At 44.3% G+C, this 5,897-nt stretch overlaps 1 pseudogene; it reads left to right on the forward strand.

Annotated features, from left to right (window-relative positions):
- The first annotated feature begins 780 nt into the window (after positions 1-780).
- Positions 781-1,009, forward strand: LOC101587138 (annotated as a pseudogene).
- Positions 1,010-5,897: the final 4,888 nt, after the last annotated feature.

Below are 5,897 nucleotides of genomic sequence, written 5' to 3' on the forward strand. Positions count from 1 at the left end.
TCTCTCTCTCTCTCAAATAAATAAAAAAAAAAAATTTTAAAAAAAGAAAAAAGAATAGAAGAAAAACATGGAAACAAAGCTTTTGTAAATAGGCAGGGGGAGAGGCTGTGGTGGATTAGCTAATAATTAATTCATAACACCCAGTTGAACTGAATCGGTGGCATTGGATGTGGAAGGCCCGCCTGAGGATTGTTGTCAACAGCATGAAAAGGAGCACTAGAAGAGAAGCTGGTGTCCTGTTGAGTCTCCTGGAGAAGCTTGTCACATTGGCTTTCCTGATATGAATGCAGTTGGTCATTGGAAGGGTTCATGACCTTGCTTTCACTGAGGATGGCTGTAGTTCTTTTGCGGGGAGCTCTTGTCCTTACCCTGAGTGTCACTTCCTAGCTCCAGTGCAGATACCTCAGCCTACCAGTTTAGATCCTTCATCAGCACAGACTTTCTAGCTTCCACCACCGACCTTTGGGCCTTCCCAGTGCAAATCTTTCATACAGACTTGCATGATACATTGTCTCCAGCCAGGCTTTCAGCTGGATTATACCGGACATAGTGGGGGACATTGCCATGGCATCCAGGCCCTCAGCTGGATTCTTAGGGTCTCTAGTGTGTGGACAGATCTCTTACACTCTTTTACATTTGACTATTTGGGTGAATATTATAAATTAATCCTATAAATTATGTGGCTGTATTAAATGTTTTCCCTTGTAAACTCTGATGCATTAATACATATTTCCGAATATGTGGAGACCATTTCTAGTTACTCCTTTTCAGGCGGCCACCATGGCTGGACAAGAGGATCCTGTTCAGTGGGAGATTCGCCAGGACTGGGCGAACCGGGAATACATTGAGCTCATCACTAGCATCATCAAGAAAATTGTGGACCTTCTCAACTCGTTCGATATGTCCTGCCATTCAAGAGGAGAAGCTGACAGCGCTGGAGCAGAGGATAGAGTACATTACAGCACGGTTGACAAAAGGTGAGACTCTCACCTAGAGCTGCGCCACCTGCTGCTGGGACGCGCTTTACCGAACATGGGCCTTGTGGAGAAGGCCCAGCAGCCCCAGCTCCTCCTCTTCCCCTTTAAGAGCAACAGGACTTTTTCTTGTTTTTCTTTTTCCAAAAGTCCAGGCTTTGTGTTCTGCCATGTACAGCTGAGAGTGTGGTGTGGCATGACACAGGGATACGTCCAGGGGTCTCCTGGAAACAGCTTAGGCATCTGCCTTCCAGGAAGGCATGGAGTCACTCAATGTATCCCAGGTGTTCCGAGCCCAGAGCCTGGCTGCTGTGAGGCCCCCATCCCACTCTCAGCCTTTCCTTAAGCTCCCAACACTACCTTTGTCTACTACTGGCCTCCGTGAGGGTGGAGTGTGGTGTCAGTGTCCTGGCCGAGCTGCTCAGACCCACTCAATGGCTGCCAAAGAAAGTTGCCAACCTTCCACTTTATTTTGGAGAGTTCCAGGCCAGTCCCCCCGCTGGATTGAAGGGACATTTTCAGAGTTTTCTATGTGTCACTTGGTCTGTCTGTGCCTCTCATATTTCCCTAATATATTCTTCAACTTTTTTATTTTTATTTTTATTTTTATTTTTTTTATTTGAGAGAGAGAGAGAGAGAGAGAGAGAGAGAGAGAGAGAGAGTGTGTGGTGTGTGTGTGTGGCCAGCTCAGCCCACCAGGGGGCGAGGCTGGCTGGCATGTGGTGCTGGGGGATTGAACCGCGGTCCCCGATGCTTTGCTAAGCTTGTTCTAAGTAGGTGCTTTAGACCACTGAGCCATCTCTCCAGCCCCTCAACTTTTTTAAAAAAAGAACATTTTTAGAAAGACTTATTAGGATAGGGTACCAACATATTACCTTGAAACCTTAGCTCCTAACCACAACAAAAATACATATTTCTTGCACTTGCACCTACTTATGGGTAACTCTTCAGGGACAGCTGTTCTCCATGTGTGCCTCGGGGATCCAGATTGTTTTCATCCTGCAGCTTCATGGATATACATGTCCCACATCACTAAGGCTACAAAGGCAGGGAGACTTGGAAAGGCAGACACTGTCATGAACTGCTTTGGCCTAAGAGTATACGTATCTCCTTTATTCAGAGTCCTTGAGCCACAGTTAGTCTCATGGTCCTAGACTCACTGCAAAGTAGAGTAGGAAACACTGCTATCATGATGTCTAGAAAAAGAACAGGTGTGGGGCCGGGGAGATGGCTCAGTGGAATAAGCGCTTCCCTGGCAAGCGCAAGGGCCTGAGTTCAATCCCTGGTTCCGCAAAAAAAAAAAGAAAAAAAGAAAAAGAACAGGTGCCCTGGCATTAAATATTACTGTTAGGTTTGTATCCCCCCCAAGCTGTGGTGGGGCTCACCTATAATCTGGCACTTGAGTAGCTGAGAAAGAAGGATCATTGGGAGTTTGAAGTCAGACTGGACTCTATAGTGAGTTCAAGTCCAGCTTGAGGGGTGCGGGGAGGAAAAAAAAAGTCCAGCTTGAACTGTGTAACAAGACCCTATCTCAAGACAAGCAAATAACAAAAAAATAAAATATTCCCCTCAAACTCTGGTGTCTGGAAGTGGAGTTCAAGGGGCAGTCTTACTCATATTCATCCATCAACGAAGTCATAGATGACTATGTTGTTGGGAGGTGCAGCCTTATCATGTCCCCAGCTCCTCCTTTCCCTCTCTGCTTCTTCGCTGCCCTGGGGTGAACAGCTATCTTCCACTAGACCCTTCACAATCCCTTTCTGCCTTGGTGTCAATAAACCATAGACTGAATCCTCTGAAAACCATGACTCAAAATAAATCTCTTTTCCATGAGCTATGGAGTGTTTCATCCCAGTGACAGGAAAGTGACTAATACATGATATAGCACTGTCTCTGCTTTAAGGACACAGACACAGACACACAGTCACACAGATACACACAGACACACACACAGACACACATACAGGTAATAGGAGGAAGAGGAGTCTGAGGACATGGTATCAGAAGGAGACTGTCTGGGCTGGTGAGATAGTTCAGTGGTCTAAAGCACCTGCTCAGGCAAGCTTAGGCAAAAGTACAGGACTGGGGTTTACTCCCTGGCACCACATGCTGAGCCAGCCCTACCCCCAGAGCAGGGGGGGAGAGAAAGAGAGAGAGAGAGAGAGAGAGAGAGAGAGAGAGAGAGAGAGAGAGAGAGAGAGAGAGAGTTTAATTAATTATTTTTTATGGCTAGCTCAGCACAGCATGCATTGCCAGGGATTGAACCATAGACCTGCGCTTTTGCCTAAACTTGCCTAAGCAGGCGCTTTAGACTGCTGAGCTATCTCACTGGCCCCACTATCCACTATATTGTTTAGGAGTTGTTATTGTTTTACCATTGGTTTAGGCATAATCTTTCAATTAAAGAACTTACAATTTTAGCACTTAAAACCAGGTGGTAAAAATCTTATGGATGAAAACAGGATATAGTCTGGAAAGATCTTGCTACAGATACTTGGTAATTACAAATAGATGAGGAGTAACTTCCCTGTGGAAAATGTGTTGGGTAACAGCTTAACTTGGAGATTGAAGTCAACATCACCAATAATGGGATAACTACATATCAGGTGCTTTCTGATTTAATGAACCGAGAAGGACACAGCATCATGTCTGCCACATTCCTACAAAAATTAAATATTACAAATCCACTCATGAGGAAAATAAACAGATAAATATGTCTAAAGAGAGAGGATAATAAAATAGATGTGGTAAAGTGTTACCATTCTGTGGCTATGAATAAAGGGAATGGAAAGCATTTTGTAAATCTGAAATTATTTCTCTTTAGTCCACATGTGGCACCTGCCCTTCTGACTTTTGACTAAGGAGACTAGATTCCCATGCTGGCTGAACTGGTTCCTCCACAGGAAAGCTTTAATTTATCCACAAGGGCCTCACCCAGGATCCAAACACCTTCAGGCTTTGCCTCTCAAGTGTTGCCACATGGAAGAAGTAAGTTTACAATGCATGCACTTTTGGGGCTTTTACTCAAACCAAAACACTACATCAAGTAGCTTGGATGTTGTCTTGTGGAGGTGGTTTTGGGTATAGTGTTAAGTCACTGCTTACCAAAACAGGCTTGCAGACCAGGCATAGTGGCACATGCCTGTAATCCCAGTGCTGGGGAGGCTGAGACAGGAGGATCACTACAAGTCCGAGCTGCATAGTGAGACCTGTACCAAATACATAAAAAAAAAAAAAAAAAAAGTAAACCAAAACAGGCTTGGGGGGGGGGGGGGCTTTTTTTTTTTTTTTTTTTTTTTTTTGGTACAAGGAATCAAACTCAGGACCACAAGCAGGCACTGTGCATGAACTATACCCCTGGCCCCAAGAGATTGATTTTTTGTTTATTTATTTTTTTTTGCAGTACAAGGGATCACACTCAGGACTTTGCACTTGCCAGGCAGGCGCTTATGCCGCTGAGCTACATCACTGGTTGAGAAATGGATTTTTAACGGTGCTGAAAGGTAGTCATAGACAGCTGATAAACAATGCAATCTCTTCTGTTAGGCTGCTGGGTTTTACAGATGAGGTATAAAGACTAGAATGGCCAGGAGGAAGCTGTGAAGATTTAAAACTGGGGCCAGGGAGATAGCTCAGTAGAATAAGTGCTTCCCTGGCAAGTGTAAGGGCCTAAGTTCAATCCCTGGTTCTGCCAAAAAAAAAAAAAAAAAAACAACCCAAAAAACCAATTTAAAACTGGAAGTGTGTGGTAGTTAATGGATTGTGTCAGTTTGAGTAAGAAATGCTCTGGAGATACCTTGATTTGTGTTTTCTTTCTTTTTTTTTTTTTTAGGAACTGGGGATTGAACTCAGGTCCTTGCACTTGCCAGGCAAGCGCTTATTCTACTGAGCTATCTCCCCAGCCCCTCAAGCTTTGTTTTTTTGTTTTTGATACCTTGAGATAGAAGGATTACAAGTTCAAGACTCTCCTGGCCAATTTAGGTAGATCCTGGCTGAAAAAAAGAAAGAGAGAGAGAGAGAGAGAGAGAGAGAGAAGAGAAGAGAAGAGAAGAGAAGAGAAGAGAAGAGAAGAGAAGAGAAGAGAAGAGAAGAGAAGAGGATTCAAGGTATAGCTCAGTACAAAGGATCTAGGTTCAAACTCAGTTCTTCAATAAAAGAAAGTGTTATATCCCAGGACCAACTAAATAATTAGATTGGGAAGGCCCAGTGCAAAATGAAACGCAGGGCCTTTGTTTATAAACTATAAGGATTTCAAATCTATACTGAGGGGTTGGGGAGACAGCTCAGTGCCATAAAGGCCTGACTGGCATGTGCGAGGTCCCAAGTTTGATCCCTGGTACTGCAAACAAACAAACAAACAAATCTGTGCTGAGTGTGATGGCACACACCTGTAATCCCAGCTCTTCTAAAGGGGAGAATCACAAGTCTGAAGCCAGTTAGGGAGGCCTTGTCTATAAATAAATAAATAAATAAATAAATAGGTTGGTATGTAACTCAGCAGTAGGGCACTTGCCTAACATGTGTGACTCCCTGAGTTGTTCAATCCCAGCTACTACACAAATACCAAAAACAAACAAACAGAATTTCACATCTGTGATAGGACATTAAGCCAAATGCAGGACCCTACAAAGCATAGGCTTTGTACAGTGGCCCAGGTTGCACATCCATGAAGCTGGCTTTGAACATAATCCCCACCCCACCATGGTCATTCACCCAGACTAAGTTCAGATCCCACTGAAGAGGTGCTCGCAGGTGAAGGAGAGAGCCCTGCTCCAAATGGCTCCACTCCTAAGGACATGTTGGCTAGCTGGAGGTCATTCTAGTCACTGCATCCTTAAAAGTTCAGACTCTTTCAAACAAAGCCCTGTGCCCTGCTACCTTTAGTATGTGGGGTTTGCTCTCAGGTGCATGACATCTACTGTG

The sequence above is a fragment of the Octodon degus genome, unplaced genomic scaffold (assembly GCF_000260255.1).
Source record: "Octodon degus isolate 3935 unplaced genomic scaffold, OctDeg1.0 scaffold00026, whole genome shotgun sequence".
Lineage (NCBI taxonomy): Eukaryota > Metazoa > Chordata > Mammalia > Rodentia > Octodontidae > Octodon > Octodon degus.